Source organism: Ursus maritimus, unplaced genomic scaffold (assembly GCF_017311325.1).
Source record: "Ursus maritimus isolate PB19 unplaced genomic scaffold, ASM1731132v1 scaffold_14, whole genome shotgun sequence".
In the NCBI taxonomy this organism is placed as follows: Eukaryota; Metazoa; Chordata; class Mammalia; order Carnivora; family Ursidae; genus Ursus; species Ursus maritimus.
In genome coordinates, this window is record NW_024423786.1 from 25,981,384 (window position 1) to 26,006,706 (window position 25,323).

Consider the following 25,323-nt stretch of genomic DNA (forward strand, 5'->3'; position numbering starts at 1 on the left):
GTGTATTAAAGGAATACTTAAATGGACTCGTAATCTGGTTGCATACACAGTGTTGATGATCTGATATGATTTCCATGGTACAGCTTCTCTCCAGTCGTTCCTTACTTCTTGACCCAGGCCTATATTCCTGTTACCTTTACTAGGACCTCAGATGGTTGTCATGGTTAAATCATTAAAATACAAACAAGTTGTTGTTTTTTCTCTTCTTTTTCTTTTGGTTCTGCCACATGCAGTCATGTGCTATTTATTATCTTCTCTGACTAATCCTCACTTCATTTCTAATGCTCAGCATTTTCCTTTCTTTGGAAAGCCATACATTGGCAGGAGTTCAAGGAAAGGCTGAAAATGCTTCGTAGAAACTATTTTAATCCCAAACGGTTAACGTTTGGAGAACAGGTTGAAACATATGTAATATAGGCACCAAAATGTAGGCAATTATCTCCACAGGGCACTAGGGGACAGAGAATAAAGGCCATGCTGCCCTGAGGTCGAGGGTAAAGAACTGAAGAAACACCTTCCTTGGCTTTCCAGGGGTCACAGTGTCAACCGAAGAATGAAATGATAAGACATATGGAACAGCTTGATAACACCCAAATGGGTGTATTTATTCGCACAATTCAAGCCTGACTACTGGAGCTCTTATCCTGTCCACTGACAGCCATTCTGAGCATTGTAACAAGATCCAGAACTTGATGTCTAGAAATTCTTAATGGAACTCTGTACAAAGTGGATGAAAGGTGACAAGCCAGAGGGAATGCGTGCAGAAGTTTTGGCTCAAAAATCCTGTGACTTGCGGCAGTTCTTTGTGTTGGCTTTGACCTTTGAACAACACAAAGGCAATAGCTGCCACCTAATGTTTCTGAGGATAGAAATGGATGTCCCAGAGTTAGAGTGGGGTTTTGTTTGAATAATGCTACTTGTGCTGCTCTTGGGACATGATGTGCTGCCTCTCCCAGGGTTTCATCCTGCCATTTAACTATGTGTACTCTCTCTCATACACGCGCACACACACACACACGCGCACGCACACACTCACATGTACACGCCATCTTTGGTAAAGCACTGCATGTTATATTGCTGTAAGGCAGCATTAATTATTATTCAATATCTACCACGCAGCTATTATACAGTGTGATTTTCAGAAGCCTAATACCACCTTACAGAATTAGTTAGGGGGAAAATATGAGCTAAGGAGGCAGAAATCCTTGTTTAGAATTACAGAGAAATTATGACAAGCCGTGAAAAGTTCCGTAGGCTTTTGTAGCACTGAAATCTTTCCTCCAGGACCAACTTCTATGAAAATATACTATGCCTGGAATTTGCCCTGTCAAAGCCAGACATATTTTTTTAATTGAATCTTGCTCTGAGAGTAGTGAATTTTTTTTTTCCCCATCTGTAATTTGCTTTTTATGTGAATGGAGCGATGTTCTGTTTCTCTTCTTTGGAGTTTTGTCATATTCCTATAAAAACAATCAGTGTTGGGCCATTTATCTCTTGCTTCATCAAACTGCGATGTGGGCTATATGTACGTGTATATTCACAATATAGGTTTTTTATTTCTGTATTTTACAATCATATTTTGGTGAGTGGCTCTCACTTATTTTCCAGAACATTTCTAAGCTAATGACAACTCTTTAGTCTTTGTTAACTGTGTCCTGTCTGTCTACCTTTTCATGTAATAATTGCTTTCAGGGAATAAAACAGCAATGGGGTATTGCTTTGTTTAATATTTTTCAAATCAAATACACCATAGCACAGCCATCTGTGAAAATACATTTGAACTTTCATCAAATTCTGCCAAGGCTTTTTTGAGGATTAATAATCCCTTCATGTGGGCATGCTTCTATGGCTAATGTAATTTGGTTGGGCAAAACCGAGGTTATATTTATGCTCTGACTCAGGTAAAAAAATAAATAAATAAAAGGGCTTGTTGAAGAGAGAAAAAATCGAGTATTTCCACTCCTAAATTTGTGTTACTTGCAGAACAAGTGCCTTTGAAATGGAAAATATTGTTGAGAGGCATTTCTTGGTGGAAAATGTGGAAGTAAAAGCTATATTCATTTTCCTTATATGTGGAGTCCACTTCTCTATCAATGGAAAGGTCCCTAACAGGTATATGCATATTAGTATAACATGGACTGCCTGGTGCCTTTTAAAGGTTTTCTTTGGTTTATTCTGGGGAGAGCAGCTGGTGTCTCAGTTGTCTCTTCTCACCAATTGTGACCCCTGTCCTTTCTGCCCATCTTCACGTTCTACATGCCACTTTCCTCCCTTTCCATTCCCCAAAGCCCCACTCAACACAGAGCTGTTGCGCATAACGGCAAGTGGGGCAGACTGCGGCAGGGACTGCAAGATAGTATAGAACATAAAGTTAAGTAGAATTTTTTTAAGGCACACCACTATCTTTCAAAGTTCCTGGCAACTTCTCCCAACAGGAATTTCTGATAGGCTGTTTGGAGTGTCAGGTTCTGAACTCCCACCATATTGCTCGAGCTCTTGTCCCCAGACTGCCCTAATTCTCTAAGTGTTTTGATGGGAAACAGGACATATTCCAATGTGGTCATTGAGAAGAATGTAGTAAAGCCACTATTATTTATAAAGCCATAGGCCAAGTGTAGGGAAATAAACTATGTACAATCAGTTCCGTTATAACACTTGTTTTGAAAACACAAATTTGTTCCAATGCCTTTGGTATATCCTGGAACATTTTGAGCATAGTGTTGCATTTGCTTATGTGTGATTGCACCCATGAAAAGCATTTGGTGAACACAGAAATCTGCACCCTGTTCAACCAAACACTGTAGGAAAACACAAAATACACACCCCTTCCCCCACACATCCGCTCTCCACCTCAGTTCACCACATTGTCATGCGCAGCACCATCCCCATCTGGTGCCACAACTTTTTTGCGAATTTCAGATTAGTTTCCTGCTGCCACTTTCCAACAGTTCGCAAGCTGTAACCCTTATGATGTGTCCTTCCACAAGCAAACTCCAAGGTCTTTTTCAAGGTAAAAATGCAATATTTATTGTATTTACGTGTTTCTTAATCATGTAACAAGTGTAACACTGTCAGTCATTTTTATTAGGTTCCTGTGTTTTTCAAACGTCGTAGATCAAGTTTGTGTGTGTGTGCCTCCCATTTTCCCATAAACCGCTTGGTATCTTTTGCAAAATTTTGCATAGCATGATGGGTTTCAAGAATACATATGTTGCTTCTAGTGGAACTGACTGTATGTTGGAGCACCCTTTGGCTGAGAAGAGCAGGGAGCTGTCATTGCTTTTAGGCCTGAAGGACCAGGACAGAGAAGTAGTCTCTGGAACCCTGAGGGGGAGGGGCCCGTAGCAGAGGGTTGCCTAACATCTGCTAACCAGAGGCCAAGCGTAAAGAGAGACTGAGGAATAAACCACCCTGTACTCACTCTCCTCCCACTCTCCAGTCTTCGGCAGTTACCTCCTATTGGCAGAACCCAACTGGAAACCAGTGGGTTAGGGAGTCTGTTGATTGCCGTCCATGGAGGATGGGTTAAACGCAGTACATAGAGCAGGGCGGAGGGATGGATCTGAAGATATGCTCTTACCCAACACCATTAAGGAAGTTACTTTTTAAGGAGTCGTTTTTATTTTATTCCCTAAATCAACTTTATTCTTCTCTTTCTGGATCTCTTATCTAGGCCGGGGCTTGAGGAGATTCATAAAGGTAATTTTCTAAACAAGGGAAAACTTTCTGCCAAAAAAGAGAATCTGCACTCCTTCTGATCCAACCAATTCCAACAGCCAGTTTAGAAAATAACACATTTCCCCCCACTTCTCATTATATACATGCACGTAACTGTACTCCTCATTTCCATGTGAACCCCTTTCTAAGGGCAAACATGTTTTCACCTTTAATGCTCGCATTTTGTGCAGATTGGTTAGATGCTGTTACATCATTCACTACCTTTCATGCTTGGCCAAGAGCAGGAATATTAGAGAGATGGTATAATTCACTTGCTGATATACTGCCCTTCAATTTGGAGATTGATTTTTCTTATAGTCCCATTACAAAACAACTGGCCATTTTCCTCTCATGTGTTAAGTACTGGAATGGGAGGAAGGTGGCTTGAAATGAGTCTTTCTTGGTACTGCCCATTTTCCAGATGCCCCCGCTTGATCGGAAATTCAGAAGAGACCCTGAGTTCATAGTCTTAAGGGTAATTGTGAAACTTTCTTCAAAGTTTCCTTTTTTTTAAAAAAATTAGAGGCTCGAGTTTTATTCTTTCATAAGTAAAAGTTATTGCAGCATTAGCCATAATTCACTTCGTTTCACATTAAGGTGAAGTGGGTTGCTCATAGTGGTTAGCCTATCACTGGGGAAGGAAATTCGATGATATTGATAATGTTGACAAGGATAATGGAGATGAAAATTTAGATCCTACTGCAGGTTCATGTACTTTTAAAATGGAGATATAGGGGCACCTGGGTGGCTCAGATGGTTGAGTACCTTCCTTTCACTCAGGTCATGATCCCAGGTCCTGGGACCAGGCTCCACGTCAAGCTCCTGGCTTAGCGGTGTGTCTGCTTCTCCCTCCTCCTCTCCCCCTGGTTGTGCTCTCTCTGTCTCTCTCTCTCTCAAATGAATAAATAAAAAATCTTCAAGAAAATAAATTGGAGATACGATTCATACATCATACATCCTTTTGAAGTGTACAGTTTGGTGGTTTTTAGCATACTCACAAAGCTGTACAACTACCACCACTGTCTAATTTCACAATATTTTTATCACCCCCAAAAAGAAACTCCACATTTGTTAGCTGTTACTCTCTATTCCTCCTACCCCTAACCCCTGGCAGCCATCCGTCTATTTTCTGTTCTATGCATTTACCTATTCTGGACATTTCATATAAATGGGATCATGTCATAAGCGGGTTTTGTTTTTGTTTTGTTTTGTTTTGTTTTGCATCTGGCTTCTTTCACTTAGCACACTGTCCAAAGGTTGATCTCTTATCAAATATATCATTTGCAAATATTTTCTATCATTCTGTAGGCTGTCTTTTCATATTCTTAATGGTATCCTTGGAAGCATAAAAGCTTTTAAAATTTTGATGGATTTTAATTTATCTACTTTTGTCACTTGAGATTTTGGTGTCATATCTAAGATAACCTTGCCTAATCTAAGATCATGAAGATTTTTTCCTATATTTTCTTCTGGTAGCTTTATAGTTTCATCTCTTACATCAAGGTTTGTGATCCATTCTGAATTAATTTTTTGTGTATGGTGTGAGGAAGGAGTCCAACTTTATTCCGTTGCATGTGGATATCAAGTTGTTCCAGGAACATCTGCTGAAAAAAGTATTATTTTCCCACTGAATTGTCTTGACACACTATTGAACATCAATTGACTATAAATATATGGGTTTGTTTCTAGGCTCTTAGTTATATTCCAGGCTCATAGGCTTTTAGACAGGCCCTTTTAGCTCATAGAGTGTAGGAGTCACACATTCAAATGTCTGTCAAGTGTAGTCAGGCATAAATGAATAAAGTGTGTCAGGTATACATGGGGAATATGGGCTTTACCCAATGGTTGTCATATGGAAATATAAGATGAAGTTGGTTGTTATCTTTTGATTTTTCAAAGAAGCCAGACACTGTGTTTCTTTTTCTGGCAAAATGTTTTGAGTTATAGTCAAGCAACTAATTTCGTTTAAAAAATGCTGACTGACCAAAGCAAACACATCTTTAGGCAGCGCTTGGCCCATTATCCACCAGTTTTCAGCTTCTGAAACACTTCAGCTCTTTCATTTTTATAGATAAGGTTGCCAGGTCTCTGATTAGATGACTAATCCTAGAATACATTATTATTTATGGCAAATTCAGATCTAGAAATTGAATTCTACCTCCCAGTTTAATATCACTAATATACCAATATTCTAAGAATTCACTATTTTTCTAATAATATTTTCTTATCACCATGAACAGATATTATGTCTTCTTTTAATTAAAACAACAACAACAACAACCAACCAACCAACCAAAAAACCCCTGTGAGACCTAAACACATGTTTAGGTGGGAGTTGTGTTAGTAACAGTTATCCACTGTAATCATTTAAAAGATGATATCTAACCTGTTTTCAGAAGAAAATCTTTTTTTTTTGTCTGACAATAGACAAAAAAGCAGTGCACAACTCTTACCTTCAAGAACACACACACACACACACCCACCCTCTGCACCCAACAATGAATAAGGCATGCCTCTGAAAGTCTTGCCTCAGTTGTCATGGTTGTAAATATACCACATGTGGAAGGATGAGAACTCATCATTTTCAATTTCGTCTGCTCTGTTTTGTGTTCAAGGCCTTTGTCAAGAGCAGATATTTCCTTCCCTGAGTTCCTCTCAATGTCATATTTTCTCATTCCAACAACCACTCCAGGAGGGACGTTCCCAACTCCATGCCAGAATCTGTTGAAGAAACATTAGTCTCCTGCAGTATTCATGCATGCATTTCCCAACTTTTTCACATTTGATGCAGTTCAACAAATGTGTGATGAAGACAGATATGTCAGGAATAGTTATAGGACTACTAACATGAAGAAAAAGGCTGACAATCCTAAAGACAAACATACTAAGCAAAAGAAGTCTGTTATAACTAAAGCTGCAGACAATGGATGGAAGTGGAGTGCAGCAATGACTTCTCAATGGGGGAGTTATGCCAGACTGCACATTGTATGGACATTTGTACATCCAGGAGAAGTGATTAGCACATACCAAGACAAAAACGTGCAAATATGCAGAAATTCAGAGCTAATGGATTGCATCTACACTAGGTTAAATCAGGCCAAAGATTAATGAAAAATGTAGTCATCCTGAATTCTTAACCTGCTTATCATCAACCTCCAGATGTTTGATATTTAAATAAAGCAACTGGATAATTGATGGAATTTTACTTTTCATTCAGTCATTTGAAATAGTCAATAATATGCAGTTTGCCGAATCTTGGGAGAAAATTTTGTTGTCCTCCTAATTTATTTCCAAGGGCAGGAGAGAATTTGAAAGTGATCAAGAGGTGGTTATTTGGGGAAAGTAAAGTAAAGATGGTCAAGTCTTTGTTTCACAGTTACCTTGGGTAAATATGTTTGTGATAAGATGCTTTTACTTGTTAAGATTCTCATTTTTTCTTACTTTGCCAAGGGACCTCATTGTTCTTGAGCTTTTGAGAGAAGATGGTGTATTAGTCTGAGAAGCAGTTGCCTAGATGGGATTAATCGAACAAGGACTTAAATAGGGGAAGCACCTGAGAGAGAGAATGGGGAAAGAACTGGTAAGATTCAGAGAGCTATCGGATAGCCAAACCATCTGCCCCAGGTGAAATGAGGGGGAAGGGAGTTTGGTTGAACTCAGCATCTTAGATCCCTGTGTTGTCTCAGGAGCTTTGGTAAAGCCACTGAGGAGTCCTTGAGCCAAAGTTGGCTGTTAGGGGGACCCCATGTTGCACAGGAATAAAACTGCTTTAGTATCCCTGCCACGCCCAGATGGTGGGAGCAGCTTCTGGGAAGTGAGGGCTGGGTGCAAATGTGGTGGAGCTCAGACTGTAGCCTCTGGGTCTTCAGTTAATTGCACTCCCTGGAGTTTGAAGTCTTTAAAGTGCAGTTTCATGGCAGACAAAAATGGTAATTTTGTTAGGTTATATATTAGCTGTAATAAGAGATCCCAGAATACAGTGACTTAAATAAGACAAGGGTTTTATTTATCGCTTAAATTGGGATTTCAAGCTGGATATTGGGGATCCAGGCTCCTTCTATCTTGTTGCTCTACCACCCTGGCATGTTCCCTTTATTCACATAATGGGTGGTAGCACAAGATGGCTCACTAGCACGTTTGCTAGTGGACAGAGGAGAGCGTGGGGAAAGGAGAGAAACACCTTTCCCTTAAAGTGCATGAGCTAGATGCTAGACATCTCCATTTTTGTTCATATTTTATCTGCCAGAACTCAATTATATTGGTTACCTATGGCTGCTGTAACACATTCCCACAAATTTAGTAGCTCAAAACCACTGAAATTTATACTCTCACAGTTTTCAGTTTCACTGGCTGAAATGGAGGTGTCCACACAGCTGCATTCCTTTTGGAGGCTCTACGGGACAGTCTCCTTTCATCTTCTAGCTTCTGGTGACTCCCTGGCTGTGACTGCATCACTCCAGTCCTGTCTGTCCAATGCTCACATTGCCTTCTTCTCTTCTGTATGTAATCTCCCTCTGTCCCTATTTTATTTATCTATTTATTTGTTTATTTTTCTTTTTCAAGTGTTTATTTAAATGTTAGTTACTTAACATACAGTGTAATATTAGTTTCAGGTGTAGAATTCAGTGATTCATCACTTACCTACAACACCTAGTGTTCAGCACAAGTGCCGTCCTTAGAACCCATCTCCTATTTAACCCATCCCCCACCCACGTCCCTCCAGCAGCCCTCAGTTTGTTCTCTATAGTTAAGAGTTTGTTTCCTGGTTTGCCTCTCTTCCCCCACAACCATGTTCATCTGTTTTGTTTCTTAAATCCCACATATGAGGAAATCATATGGTATTTGTGTTTCTCTGACTTATTTCACTTAGCGTAATACTCTCTAGGTCCATCCACATCATTGCATATGTCAAGATGTCATTCTTTTTTATGGCTGAGTAATATTCCTGTGTGTGTGTGTGTGTGTGTGTGTGTATACCACCTCTTCTTTATCCATTCATCAGTGGATGGGCATTTTGGCTCTTTCCATAATTTGGCTGTTGTTGGTAACACTGCTATAAACATCATGTTGCATGCATCCCTTCAAATCAGTACTTTTTTTTTTTAAAGATTTTATTTATTTATGTGACAGAGAGACAGCCAGCGAGAGAGGGAACACAGCAGGCGAGTGAGATAGGAAGAAGCAGGCTCCCAGCAGAGGAGCCCGATGTGGGACTCGATCCCGGAACGCCGGGATCACGCCCTGAACTGAAGGCAGACGCTTTAACGACTGCGCCACCCAGGCGCCCCCTCAAATCAGTACTTTTGTATCCTTTGGGTAAATACCTAGTAGTGTAATTGCTGGATTGTAGGGAACTCTATTTTTAACTTTTTAACTGTTCTCCAGAGTGGCTACACCAGTTTTGTTCTGCCTGTATTTTATAAGAACACTGGTGATTGCCTTTAGGGACCACCTGGATAATCCAGGACAGTCTCCTCATCTCAAGATCCTTAACTCAGCCACATCTGCAGTCTTTTACCACGTAAGGGAACTTTCACAGTTTCCAGGGACTAGGACCTGGATATCTTTGGAAGCCATAATCCAAACTATGACATCAGTCATATAGCCACACGTGGACCGCCTGGGAAGTAATAGTCTTTTGCAGAGTGCTATGCTCCTATCACAAGTTAGGGGGTTTTACTACTAAAGTTAGAGTGAGAGAATGGATATTGGGTTCCAATCAGCCATCTCTTTTTCAGAAGTTTCTTAAAAATACTGTGGCTTGAACCTTACAGTACAAAACTTTACATCATCAACTCTAAATTACATAATTTTTAGAATACTTGAAATCCAAGAGAGGTTAAATTGGAAGTATATTGTTTTTGCCTGGCCACTGTTTATCACACATCTCCTGCCCTAATTTTCTGGTTCCAGTGCCCTAATTTTCCTTTGAGCAAATGCTTCCTCCCAAAATTCAGTCCATGTGGAGTGTGATGCATGTACCCTAGATCTGACAAGTTGCATTTTCTTTTATTGGTTCAAAGTTGGGTCTGGGTCTGAAATCCACAGGGGTTTTCCAAAGACCATTGGAAACAACAGGGAAAATGATGGTCTCTTTCCAATGGGATTGCTGAATTGATAGACACAAGCCAGAACTGCTGATAACCATCTTTGCACAGGATTTGAAAAGCCTGCCCAAGAGTGGCATCAGCCCACAGGAAAAGGGCTGTGAGGGATAGGGAGAAACATGCTCTTGGTGACATTATTTGAGTACCTGCATCCAGCCACACCTGAACCAAATATACCCCTGGACTTTTTATGTGAGTCAGTTAGTGGCTCTATCCTACCTCTGCTTTACCTATTCTTTTGCCACTGAGATTGAGTTCGATCACTTGAAACCAAGAGGCCTGACGAATGCAAAGTTGAGTAATATGCTGAAGAAAATGCATCAAGTTATAGGCAAAGTCAAAGCTAGCATTTAGATATCCTTCCTTTTAAGCTACTCTATTGTACTGCCTTTCCTTCTTTTCACATAATGGCTGTTGACCAGTTTCTTTTGATTCCACTATAAAGTAGAAGTCATTTGGTTCCTTAGTCAATCTTGATTTTAAAAAATGGCTTGAGTTCTTATGTGATTTCTTCTCATCTGGCCTACAAGTTTCAACAGCTTATCAAAGGAACATCACTGACAAGTAGAATTTGTGACAAGGTTGAATACCCTGGTTTTGTTTGGGAAATAAGGAAGGAAAAGAGGGTAATTTCAAAATGCCAAGAAGAAGTAAAGAAGAGATTGATGACCTTTTTTGTTGTTGTTTCCAGCAGATTTATAATGCAATAAAAAGTTTGTTCTGCAATCATTTAGCCCATGTGGTTGATATTAGATTTTTCAGTCAAAACTATTCAGGTCTTCAAGAGGCTCTGAAGCTTTTTATTTAAGTGAAGGATGCTGCTAAAATGTTGAACTCAACATTCCCCCTGAAGTTCTTTCAAGACTATTATGAATAGTCCAGTTTTAAGAAATTCCAGATGAATTGTGCAAACTAAGATGAAAGACAGAGCATACAAGCAGCTGTGCACAGGAATTATGCAAAAGTATGCAAATTTTGACCCCAGTGATGATGGAAATGTTAACCTTATGTTTCAGTAATAATAATAACTACTCCTATCTAATGGTGAGCTAAGAGGTGCAAAGGGTACTTGGAGTGGAGAATTAATAAGAAGTAAAGAAGGCTTTTTTCCCCCCATGACATGAGGTTATTTGTCTGAATACCTTTTTGTTCAGTGTAATTCACCATAGAAACAAATATTAACAATAGACATATTCGTGGCACAGGTACTTATCATTAAATGTGAACCTGTTTTATAAATACTTGATCCTTAAGCTTCCATGAAACAGGGTACTGATTTATTTTTTAGAAGCTGAATCTTTAAGCTTAGGAAACCTTAGGCAGTGTTAGAATCTGGTTTCAAGCATAAGTCAAGTCTTCCTATGTTGGGAAAGGGAAGGGAAATTCATGGGCTTGAGACAATGGCAAGGAGAAGACTCCAGGTCTGGGCATGTGATATAAAGTTCTGGAAATAAGAATAGTAGTCGCTAATTGAGTACTCACTATGAGCCAGGCACAATAAAGTACTTATAGTTACAGTATCATTAAAACCTCAGAATAGCCCTATGGGTTAGGGAAAACAGAGGTTTTCCTAAAGTTTCAAAGTTGGAAAGAGGTGGGGCAGAATCTATTCAAGTCTCTCAGAGCTTGTAAACTGCTGTGAACACCCGGCTACACTGTGGGTGCCCTCAAACCTCACTCTGTACCACTCACTGTGCCGCTGTCCAGGATGCTACATTTAGCTCTTGTGTAACCAGAGTCTGTCAGGCCATCTAGAATATCTTCTCTTCGATTTTTAAAAAAATTTCTTGTAGGCTTTTAAAATCAACGTTTATTTTGCAAATCATATATCAATCTGTAAAAAATAAAACATTGCAGATAAGGGCAGAATTTGCTTTGCCTGCCATCACTGGCATTATTCCTTCCCTGCCTTTATGCTGGGCACTTGGACTCTGTGATGACTAGCTCCTGTGACTCACCCTGACCAGGTCTGACACCCATTTCACAGACAGGGAAAGTCTAAAGAAGCTCTCCAGGGGAACTCTAAATAGGTCCTGTCTTTCTCAGCCTTTTAGCTTGTTGCTCTACCATCCCAACATGCTCTTTTCATCTCATGGTCCACTGTAACTTCCAGCTCCAGCTATCAGGCTGGACTTTGACTTTTGCCAACAGGGAAAAAGAAAAAAGGAGGAGGACATGCTCGTTCTCTTTAAAGACATGAATGGAAAGGGGTGTATCACTTCCCGCTCACATCTCCATTGTTCAAAGCAAGATCACATGGGGGCATCCCCTGGTGTTTGTATGGGGTTATGGCAGATATTGCCAATAGTTTCCCAATAGTCATTCTTCCCTCTCTTTTCATATGGACTCTCCAAGTTTTAGCTGGTGAGAGTCTACCTTCCCCAGCCTCACCTGTGGCAGTCCTAGGATCTAGCTATACCATTTCTTACACTCTCCTGGCCTGACAAACAGGTCTCAAAGCTGACTAGGTATTTATATGACTGACCACCCTGGAGTTTCTATAACTCATATCTGCTTACAGACCTACTCCTCAAAAAGTCCTAGAACAAATGTCTTGGGAGCCCTGACCTCTACCTGTTTCCAAAATATAGCCACTGCAGCTGCAAGAGAGGCTGAGAAATATTGTCCTTATTTGGGACACCACATGCTCATCTAATGATTGAGTGTTTTTTTGAAAGGAAGGAGGACAGGATGGAAATTGTAGGACAACTGAAAATCTCTATTACATTTAGTTAAAACATATGCAGTGGAGTTAAATCAGTGCTCAGAGGGCACGTTTGTGTATTAAAAAAGAAAAACAATAGAAAAGTAATGAGACCAGAACTCAAGAGTTAGAGAAAGAACAGAGTAAACCCAAAGAAAGTAGAGAGGAGAAGCTAATAAAGATAAGAGGAAACATTAGTGAAACAGAAAACAAGCAATAGAGAGGATCTGCAGAAACAAAGTACAGTTCTTTGAAAAGATTAATGAAGTAGACAAACAATAAGAAAGGCACACAAAAACATAGCTGAGGAAAAAAAGAGGACGTCATTAAATACATAACAGTGACAAAATAATTGCAAGAGTTATTATGAGTAACTATATGCTGATATCTCCAATAACATATAAAACTAATGTTTTTTTCTAGAAAAAATATAAATGACCAATGTTGATTTGAGTGGGGATAAAGGACTTATAAAGCTGTTAAAACACTTGATTTGGGAGTCAAACATGTATGCACTCTCCCCCCCACCACTCATATCCCAGATGGTTTTTAAGTTTTACCACACCGTCAACAGAATAGATAACTTCTAGCTTCTGCAAATTGTTTACCATTCTACAGAAGGAAAACCTCCTCAAATCCTATTTTGAGGAAAGCATATTCTTGATTACTGTGGTGAACACTGTGGCAAACTTCCCAGGTCCCCCCCTTTAGGACCAAGGCATACATCCTCCTGGATGCTGGGAGTGGTGGCTGCTGACCACTCACAGCTAAGTCCCTTTCCAGGAATGTCCCTTGGGCCTACATCCAAGACTGGCAGATGCAATAGTACAAGAGCCTAGCCCCACTGAATTAATTTGAGACAGCTTGGAAAGACCATTGTAGTAACATTGCTCAGGCCTCTGTGACAGCTGCATTACAATTCTGCTCTGACCCCTGTCCTTGCCCCCATAGGAATTGATCCTGAGAAAATCCCCAGTAAAGATCTTGCACATAAATCTGTGTCCCACAGTTTGCTTCCCAGGGAACATAGATGAAGACAATAATAAAACCAGACCAGGATGGTATGAGAAGGGAAAAGTATAGGCCCAGCTTAAAAAATATATTGATGAAGTAGATTTTTCTCAGGACTCTATATGTATAACATTTGAAAGCTGATAATGTACTTAACTGCAAAAGCAAATTAAAGACTATATGATTGGCTCCCTAGCAGAAAAAGAATTCATACAATTTAACTTCAACTAATGTAATGACAATTAAAAAAAATTCTTACTTCAGTCTCATCAAGAGAAACATCTTCAGAAAATTCCAGGGGATGGGCATCCTATAATACATCTCACCAGTTATCCTCAAAACTGTTAAAGTCATCAAAAACAAAGAAAGGCTAAGAAATTGTTGTAGCCAAAAAGAGCCTAAAGAAACATGATAACTATTTAGTATGTAGTACCATGGGTGGGACAAAAAAGGACTTACATAGAAATTAAGAAAATTTTTAGCTCTTAGCTAATAATAAAGTATCAATATTGGTTCATGTAACAAACGTGTCATACTAGTGTAACATGTTAATAATAGAGGAAGTTGGCTTCAAGTTCCATGGGAATTTTCTGTATTCTCTTCTTAAAATTCCTATAAATATAAAATTGTTCTAATAAAGTCTATTTAAAAAAAAAGTTTGGAGGAAAGTATACCAATATCAGTGGCTGATATCTCTGACTTGTTATAAAGATAGAATAATGTTTACAAAATGCTTAGCACAGAAGCTGGCATATAGTAAGTGTTTAATAATCATTACCTACTGGGGCCCTTTGGTGGCTCAGTTGTTAAAAGTCTGCCTTCGGCTCAGGTCATGATCCCGGGGTCCTGGGATTGAGCCCCACATTGGGCTCCCTGATCAGTGGGAAGCCTGCTTCTCCCTCTGCCTCTGCCACTCCCCCTGCTTGTGCTCTCTTTCACTGTCTCTCTCTCTCTGTCAAATAAATAAATCTTAAAAAAAAATCATTACCTATTATTATTGTTAACTATTATTATTGTTAATGATTTTAATATCTTCTTTATACATTTCTATATTACAAATTCTATCATAAGCACATATCCCTTATAGTATCAGCTATTTCTTTTTCAAAGAAAGAATAAACTTCTAGGTACTCCCGGATATGCTATAAACTGAGGATGAGGCAGCTCAATGGCAAGTACAAGAGCTCATTAAAATCTCACTTTGCTCTCAATTCCGGAAGCTGACATCTTTGCAAGTAGCAATGAAAAGATTTGCGTTTATGTTGAGTGGTCTCCAAAGGCCTACCCCTTCTTCAACTGATTCTCCATCTGGAGGACTTCTGAGGAATGTGTTCTCTCCAGGCATGAGCATGGAGGTTCATTTTGGCCCTAAGGTTGACACCAAGGAGAAGGAGCACCTTTTTTCCTACAAGAGAAGGCAAGATTGACCTGTGGACAAGGGTGCTGGCCACCATCTTCATAAAATCAGACACTGTGTGTCCTCTGAGACTTGAAGATGAAAGGTTGTACTGGGGCTTCAGAAGAGATAAAAATGCCTGAATCGAACACTTGCTTGGAAATTATAAAGTGTTAAATAAACGAACACCTGGTTACTCTAAGGATCTATTGAGGCTGAAATAGGGAAGAGAACTAAAGTTACAAGAGGTAGGTCAGGCTGGAGCACTATGGGACCTGGTAGACAAGAGTGGAGGATGGATAGATGTGGTGCAGGACCCACACTTAGGAAACGATATGGCAATTATGGCTAAATAAGAAAGGAAGATGTTCTAGGGAACTAAATGTTCTTTTGTCCATTGAGATAGCCATTTCTATCTCTTGTGCTTTCTCTTCTATTTAATCTGTCATTTTCTCCTTTTCGCCCTACTATTAAACTAAAGCTCTGTTCACTGCTTGAATATTTGTACAAATCCTCAAAAACCTACACACTTATTTATTAAAAGAGGCATCCAACAGTGTGATGGAGCCCACTAGTGCTAGATAAAAGAATTCCTAGCAAATGAAAAATCCATAGCAAACATTATAGTTAATGCTTAAATATTAGAAGCATTTCTTTTAAAATCAGGGAAATTATAAATAAATATTTTCCTTGAACATTATCTGTATTTAATATTAAATGGCTATTCTTGCCAAATAAATAAGACAAGAAAAATTAAGACAAAAAAATTTTAAAAAGACATACTAAAATGGAACATAGAAAATTATTGCTTATTTGCAAATGATTGTCAACATTACAAAAACAAGAGAATACAAACTAAGCAATAATTAGAGACTTCAGCAAGTTTGCAGGATACAAGATCAATGTACAAAAGCATATATACTATTCCTGCTTTAATCAATTAGAAAATGTAATAACAGTTATCCCACAAACAATTCCATAAAAACTACAGATTCCTTAGAAGCAAACCTAACAAAGATATAAAAGACCTTTCTTTTTTTAAGATTTTATTTATTTATTTAGAAAGAGAGAGTGCCTAAGGGGGGGGGGGCAGAGGGAGAGGGAGAGAATCTCGAGCAGACTGTATGCTGAGCACAAGCTGAAAGCAGGGCTCCATCTCATGACCCTGAGATCATGACCTGAGTCAAAATCAAGATTCAATTGCTCCACCAACTGAGCCACCCAGGCGCCCCTTAGAAATCACCTTTTATGTGCCAGGCCATATGCTTAAAGCCTTGTGTAGATTTTGTCATTTAAGATCTCAAAATAATATGTCCATTTCATCTCTATTTACTGGTAAGAAATTTAAAATGCAGGAAATTAGGGCACTCATAAGATCACCTACCATGTAACCAATGGAGGAGAGGGGGCAGGGACCAGGGAGACTGATCGTAAACTCAAGCCCTTAGATACAAAGTGACGGAGTATCTTAACCGTAATTCCTCTCATATTGTTTGCATTAGAAAACAAGGTAGGTTAGGAATTGAGGGACTTATATTCTGGCCCACGTTTTATAGCAATATACTCAGGAGGTTAGTTCTGAGTTAGTTTATTCATGAACAAATAATTTATTGAGTGCCTAATACGTGCAGGACACTATTAGAGAGAGTGGTAGGACCCACAGTCTCTATCCTCCAGGAATCTATAGTCTTTTAATAGTAGTGACGTTGTAGGCTCTGGAGAGAAATCCATTTAAGTCTTAGAGTGTTGGTTGTGATTTTCTTTATGCACAAAATCTAATGTGATAGTCTCATTTTGAATGGTTAATACCTCTTTCTCTTGGCAGCAACAGAATTGAAAATTCTCAAGGCACTTGCCATAGAATATATTAAGCATTCAAGACAGATGCATTGGTAATTCTGCTCAAGGTACGTAATTATCACAAGGGAATTATTTTATAAAGCATGGATGTCAGCAAATATATTTTTGAGTTAGAATTGAGTATGAAAATCTTCAGGTTAAATCATAGTGTTGTATTATTTAGTGCCTTCCATTTTTAGAGGAGAGTGAAAAATGTAGTTATTTAGACTTTTGACAGTGTGGATGTACTTTAAAATGACTGTGACAATGAATTTTATTCTAGAATTATCTTTTGATACCAAAAAAAGAAACACAGATTTGGGTTACTTACATATCTGTAGACATAGCAAATTATATGATTTCTTCATCCTAGTTAAGTCAATCCCAGTCATTGTACACATTATGCATTTGAGGGGTGGTTTCTCTCTTCAAGTACTTATTATGAGGTTAGCTCATCCTTCTGGCCAAAATCATTTTGTGAGCTTCCTCTAAACAAAGTGTTATTTTGTCAGGTCAGTCACAGGCCACTGCTTGGTTATAGCTCAGGAGAGGAGGTGGTAATTACTTCTCTGACCAGGCCTAAGACCATATCAGTGTATTACAGACACATGTATCATATGCTAGATCAATAGTTCTCAGTGGGGGGGAGGTGATTTTTTTTTTCCTGCCAGTGGACATTGAGCAATGTCTAGAGACATTTACAATTGTTGCCATGGGAGGTGGGGATGCTAATAGCATCTACGGATGCTGCTAAACATCCTACGATGCACAGAACAGCCCACAACAAAAATTAATCCACAGCAAAGAATTATCTGGCCCCACATGTCAGTAGTGCCAAGGTCAAGAAACTCTGTTCTAGAAGGAACAGTCAGTTAAAAAAAAGTTTTTTTTTTATTAGCATATACAGGGAACATCTAAGAATATTTAATACATTTAAATTTAAGATTCAAATTATGTAATCCCATTCACAGAGAATCCATGACACGTTAAATATGTGGCAGGAACTTTCCTAATGTATTTATCCTGTCCATGAGTTTTGGTCATGGCATGGGCCCACCCTAGAACCAGTTGCCACAGAGCAGGATTCTCCTGGACCCTCATTTTTCCACCCTCCTTCTCTTTTTGCCATTGGCAGTTTTGTCTATTTAACACAACTTTCTCCAATACAACTGTCTGTGATTATGAAAACATTCTCTATGTGGCTCTCCAATATGGCAGCTAGGAGCTACAAGTGGCTGTTATGTACTTGAATGTCACAAGTGTGGAACTAATCTTTATTTTTTATTTATGTTTTACTATTTATGCTTAAAAAATTTTTTTTATTATTATGTGTTAGTCACCATACAGTACATCAGTAGCTTTTGATGTAGTGTTCCATGATTCATTGTTTATACACAAACAATGAAACAGTGGAACTAATCTTTAAAATTGTATTTGATTATAATCAATTTAAGTAGAAATGCAAATAGCCACAGGTGGCAAGTGGTGCAGATTTCGTATCCTCACACTCACCTCCCCAGGTCAAATCTGGTTTTGGGTCTGACATCAGGCGTAGATTGTCATCATTTTCTGCTTCCTCACATTTTGCTTTTAAATATTTGGAGAGGAATATTTGGACCCTGAAAGGGAAGGTGGGGAAAGAGGTTCCCATGTGACCAAAGAAATACCAGCCACTATCTGGGAAAAGAAATCAGATAGTTCAAACTCTGAAAGTTAGGCTTTTTTTTTTTTTTTTGGTTCTGAAATGCCTATATATATTGATTGTATTATATATATAATTAACATACAATGTTATATTACGTTAGGGTGTACAGCATAATGATTCATTAATTCTATACATTATTCAGAGCTCACCGTGATAAGTATAGTCATCACCTGTCACCAAACAACATTATTACAATCTTATTGGCTATATTCCCTATGCTGTACTTTTCATCTCTGAGACTTCATTTATTTTATAACTGGAAGTTTGTACCTCTAAATCCCCTTTATCTATTTCACCTATCCTCCTACTCACCTTCCCTCTGGCAACCACCAGTTTGTTCTCTGTATTAAAAAGTCTGATTGTCCCTTTTTCTTTGTTTATTCATTTGTTTTGTTTCTTAAATTCCACTTATGAGAGAAATCATATGGCATTTGTCTTTCTCTGCCTGACTTATTTCATTTAGCATTATACTCCCTGTGTCCTTCCATGTTGTTGCAAATGGCAAACGTCTCATTCTTTTTCATGGCTGAGTAATATTCCATCCATCCATCTTCTTTATTCATTCATCTGTGGAAGGACACTGGGTTGCTTCCATTTCTTTGCTATTATAAACAATGCTGCGATAAACATAAGGTGCATATAGGGGAGGGGTGGGGGTTGGGGTAACTGGGTGATGGATATTAAAGAAGGCATGTGATGTAATGAACACTGGGTATTATATAAGACTGATGAATCACTGAACTCTACCTCTGAAACTAATAATACATTGTGTGTTAATGAATTGAATTTAAATTTAAAAAATTAAAAATAGAAAAACCATATGATCCAGTAATTCCACTACTGGGAATTTACCCCCCAAAAAATGAGAACAATAATTTGAAAAGCTATATGCACCCTGTGTTTATTTCAGCATAATTTATTATAGGCTCTTTGAATTTACAAATCTATATGATATAAAAGCTAGTCTCCTATATATCCTTTTCCTAAAAGAGTGCCTCTCTCTGTCCTAGACTTAAGTGATTACACAAGTTCCCTTCTACTTATACTGATGAAACCTTTTTCTTAAAGAGAAGAGTAGGCCTTCCAAGGACAAGAGATAATCATTCCAACAGATAATAAGGGCATTATATTTTTCCTTCCCTCACCCTATGAAAATTCTTTTATTTTCAAATCCACCTCTACTCCTCCATTCCTCCCTTTCTGCCTGCCCATCTTTCTCTCCCTTTCCCTCCCCAATGTGTGCTTTCCTCACATTTCCTCCCCCCTTCATCTCTCTCTGTCTCCACCAATATCTTAGATTACAAACCCTCTACAACCTGGCCTATGATTATTTCTTCTAACTTAACAAAGTAACTCATTAAATATTTATTGGGATTCCATGTCTATGCCTAACTGGCCAACAGGAAAAAAATCTTGTTTTAAATAATTTAAATAAATTTATGCCATCTCCCATCATAGGATAAGATGCCTATTTGGTTGTCTGGAGTATTAGTTTGGACCCTCTGAAAAGCAGACACCAGCACAAGATTAGATAGGCAAGCACTTTATTGGGGGAAATACCTGTGGAGGAAGGAGCCAGAGGAGGCAGGGAGACCCATAGGACTGCATGCAACCTGACCATGTGAGAAAAGAGGGAAGGAAGGAAGCCTGCATAGGAAGAGTCCCACAGCAATGCTCTTCAGCGTGGCTGAAGGAGAATCCTCCAGCCACAGGTGCCCATCACAAGAGCTCCTATCTCCCACAAACAGGTTTGCCTCAGTATCCTGGCTGTGCTCAGTCATTGGCTGGAAGCCAATGGGAAGAATGGTCTCAGCAAAAAGCATGGTAAGTCAAAGATCCAGTGCTACGACCCATGACCCATCCAGTGCTACGATCCAGTGCTCTCTGCAGTAGATCTGAGAGGTGAATTCTCATGGCCAGCACATCTAGATCATACTTAAATGGCTCCAGGCCTGGTGAGAATGGACCAGGCCCCTTACATCATGAGCTGTAGTTACGTTGTGTCCCATGACTGACCTGGTCAAATACTAGTTTGTTTAAAGGAAGCTTATAGAATATTTTGCTCACTGCACTTTCTTACTGCAATAAGGTGCTCTCTTGTCTTCCCAATCCTTAAGCTCTTCTCATGCATGTATTCCTTCTGCCTGGAGTGAGTCTTTTCCAACCATTTCCCCAGATCAAGTCCTCAAATTTCCACCTAACTGCCTCTCCACAGGAGGGTATTCCTGCCTCCTGAACTAAGATAGATGCCCTCACATCTCTCTGGAATTTGAGCCCTAACAACCCTCCTTCTGGATTCTTAGTACTTTTTAATATTGTCTTTTTTGTCTACTAAACATGTGACCCATGAAGGGACAGGCTGTATCTTTCTCATTTACCAGAGCCAGGTATAGAGCCAATTAATACTTCTTGAATAAATTCTTTATGCCAGATATGCTAAAATAAAAAAAGATGAATAATGAAGTCCTTACTTTTAATATGCTTAAAATCTAGGATGGGCTTCTCAGCAGAAGATAGTGTAAAAATATTGGAATTAATGAAATATCTGAATTAAAGGGTTTTTCAGAAGACTGGAAGCTTCAATTTTCTAAATCAAGTGTCAATTGCCAGAGGATGTTAAATTAAAGTCCCACCAAGCCCACTTTAATAATAGATAAGACTAATGTTTATGAATGCTCTGTCTGCATGTAAATGAATACTCCTAGGAGGAGTTTCAAATGACATCTAGGAAAGTGACCTTAGTCTACAACCTTCTAATTGGGCATTCGAAGTCATTTTTGCTACACCAATGAAGCATGTGTATATGATGGTGGGGTATCTATGATTTGTAGACTTTCCGTCTGAGCCATATGTTTTCTCATATGTCCATCTCCTGTAAGCTAACCTTCCTTTTATTTATGGTAACCTATCCCATTGGGTTCTCATAGGAGTGACTTTACCTTTACCACTACAGGGACTGGCAAATAATACCATATTTTTATTAAGTATTAGTGGACTCACATACATTCCAGGCACTGTTCTAATTACTTGGTATGTATTAACCTTCTGATTCTTACAATGACAGCATGAGATAGGCACTTTTATTATTATCCTTGTTTTACAGATGAGAAAACTAAGGTCCGGAGAGGTTAGAGAACTTGTCCAGCCATGGTGAGTGACAGAGGTCAGATCTGAATTCAGGTTGGCTAGCCCGGTGTAACCACTGCACTGTTGTGCGTTACATTCTCCAAGCTATCAGAATATTTCTGGCCCTAAGCAATCACAATTAGTTCAGAGATGGAAATGTGGCTCAAGTCAGCCCAATTAGACACTTCTGGGAATTTTGCTGAAGCCAATGGGAAAAAAGTGGCACCATCGTTTCTTAAGGATCTTTAGTTATAAGAATGATGTCAGCCCCAAGAATCCATTTGTCACCAAAGGAGAGAGCTCACCTCAGAGAGGACACAGCTAAGTGAGGAAAACAGAGCTGAGGATGAAGAAGTGGTAACTGATGCCTGGTGGTGGCATTTGAAATTAGTATATTATAACTAACTATTATGAATATCTTCAAATATACATAAAAGTAGAGAGATAAGTATGATGAACTTCCCGCTCTTACGCCTATCATGTGGGTTTAGCAATTATCTATATTTCAGCAATATAGGCACACCTCAGAGATATCATGGGTTCATTTTCAGACCATGACAATAAAGCACATACCAAGATAAAGTGAATGTTGCAATAAAGTGAGTCAAATGAACTTTTTGGTTTCCCAGCACATATTAACAGTTATGTTTACACCGTGCTATAGTCTATTAAGTGTGTAATAGCATTATGTCTAGAAAAAAACCCCAATGTACATAAAATATCTTTATTACTAGAAATTGCTAACCATCATCTGAGCTTTCAGTGAGTTTTTTTATTTTTTGTTTTTTTTTTTAGATTTTATTTATTTATTTGACAGAGAGAGACAGTGAGAGAGGGAACACAACAAGCAAGGGGAGTGTGAGACGGAGAAGCAGGCTTCCCACAGAGCAGGGAGCCTGATGTGGGGCTCAACCCCAGGGCCCTGGGATCATGACCTGAGCGGAAGGCAGACGCTTAACGGCTGAGACACCCAGGTGCCCCAGCTGTTAATCTTTTGCCTCCATGTTAATGGCTGCTGACTGATTGGGGTGGTGGTTCCTGAAAGCTGGGGTGGCTGTGGCAATTTCTTAAAACAAGACAACAGTGAATTTTGCCACACCAATGGACTCTCACAAATAATTTCTCTGTAGCATGCAACAGCATTTTACCCACAACAGGGCTTTTTTCAAAACTGGAGTCAATCCTTTCAAATTCTGCTGCTGCTCTGTCAGCTAAGTAGATTTCGTATTCTAAATCCTTAGTTGTCATGTCAGCAGTTTTCATAGTATCTTCACCAGGAGCAGATTCCATCTCAAGAAACCACTTTCTTGGGGCGCCTGGGTGGCACAGCGGCTAAGCGTCTGCCTTTGGCTCAGGGCGTGATCCCGGCGTTATGGGATCGAGCCCCACATCAGGCTCCTCCGCTATGAGCCTGATTCTTCCTCTCCCACTCCCCCTGCTTGTGTTCCCTCTCTCACTGGCTGTCTCTATCTCTGTCAAATAAATAAATAAAATCTTTAAAAAAAAAAAAGGAAAAAAAAGAAACCACTTTCTTTGCTCATCCATGAGAAGCAAGTCTTTATTCATTCAAGTTTTATCATAAGATTGTAGCAGTTCACTTCCATCTTCAGGCTCCACTTCTAATTCTAGTTCTCTTGCTGTTTCCACCTCAACTGCAGTTACTTCCTTCACTGAAGTCTTGAGCCCCTCAAAGTCCTTCACGAGGATTGGACTCAGCTTCTTCCAAGCTCCTGTTCATGGTGATATTTGACCTCTTTCCATGAATCACAAGAGTTCTTAATGGCTTCTTGAATGGTAAATCCTTTCCAGAAGGTTTTCAATTTACTTCACCCAGATCCATCAGAGGAATCACTATCTATGATAGATAGCCTTGCAGACTGTATTTCTTTTTTTTTGTAATTTTTTTTTATTATATTATGTTAGTCACCATACAGTACATCCCTGGTTTCTGATGTAAAGTTCGATGATTCATTAGTTGCATATAACACCCAGTGCACCATGCAATACGTGCCCTTCTTACTACCCATCACCAGCCTATCCCATTCCCCCATCCCCTTCCCCTCTGAAGCCCTCAGTTTGTTTCGCAGAATGTATTTCTTAAATAATAAGGTTTGAAACTTGAAATTACTCCTTGATTCATGGGCTGCGGAATGGATGTTGTGATAGCAGGCATGAAAACAACATTAATCTCATTGACCATCTCCATCAGAGCTCTTGGATGACTGGATGCATTGTCAATCAACCCTAACATTTTGAAAGAAATCTTTTTTTCTGAGCAATAGGTTTCAACAATGGGCTTATACTGTTCAGTAAACCATTTTGTAAATAGATGTGCTCTCATCCAGGCTTTGTTGTTTCATTTATAGAACACAGGCAGAGTAGATTTAGCATAATTCTTCAGAGCCCTAGGATTTTTGGAATGGTAAATGAACATTGGCTTCAACTTCAAGTCACTAGATGCATTAGCCCCTAGCAAGAGAGTCAGCCTGTCCTTTGACACTTTGAAGCCAGACATCGACTTCTCCTCTCGAGCTATGAAAGTCCTAGATGGCACCTACTTCCGATAGAAGACTGTTTCATATACATTGAAAATCTGTTGTTGTGTGTACCCACCTGCACAAATTCTTTTATCTAGATCTTCTGGATAGCTTGCTGCAGCTTCTGTATCAACACTTGCTGCTTCACCTTGCACTTGTATGTTATTTTCTTGAAACCTCATGAACCACCTCTGCTAGCTTCAGACTTTTCTTCTGCAGCTTCCTTACCTCTCTCAGCCTTCAGAGAATTGAAGACAGTTAGTGCCTTGTTCTGTATAGGCTCTGGCTTAAGGGAATGTTGTAGCTGGTTTAATCTTCTATCCAGACCACTAACCCTCGCTCCATATTTGTAATAAGGCTGCTTCACTTTCTTATTATTCATGTGTTCATTGGAGTAGCACTTTTAATTTCTTTCAAGAACATTTCCTTGCATTCACAACTTGGCTGGTTGGTGCAAGAGGCCTACCTTTCTGCCTATCTCAGCTTTTGAGATGCCTTTCTCACTAAGCTTAATTAGTTTTAGCTTTCCATTCAAAGTGAGAGACATGTGACTCTTCCTCTCACTTGAACACTTAGAGGCCATTGTAGGGTTATTAATCAGCCTAATTTCAATATTTTGTGTATCTTACAGAATAAAGAGGCCTGAGGGGAGAGAGAGAGGGCAATGGCTGGTCGGTGGTGCAGTCAGAACACATACAACGTTTGTAGATTAAGTTAACCATCTTATATGGGCACAGTTTGTGGTACCCCAAACAATTATAATAGTAACATCACAGATTCCTGACCATAGATAACCATAACAAATATAGTAATGAAATGTTTGAAATGTTTATGAAAACTACCAAATTGTGACACAGAGACACAACGTGAGAAAATGTCTTAGACATCATTTCATTTCTCCATAATTACTCTATGTTGTATCTCCAACAGAGGAATTTTTAGAAATATAACTACAGTGCTATTAACAGACATAGAAAAATTAATAATAATTCCATTACCCCAATTATATCTTGTTGACATAATGTGAATCTGGCCCTGCCACAAGCCAATCAATTTCCTTTTAGTGTAAGTTGAAGTTTCTGTCACTTGCAACCGAAGTAACATGCTGAATAAAAAACTACATGAAGAGTTTGAATTATTTAGCAGTAGCACATGGTCTTTTCGGATGGACTTTGACAGCA

The 25,323-nt window shown here is 39.1% G+C and overlaps 1 pseudogene; it reads right to left on the reverse strand.

Moving 5' to 3' along the window:
• Positions 1-24,725, reverse strand: part of LOC121102375 — a 114,624-nt pseudogene extending 89,899 nt beyond the window's left edge.
• Positions 24,726-25,323: the final 598 nt, after the last annotated feature.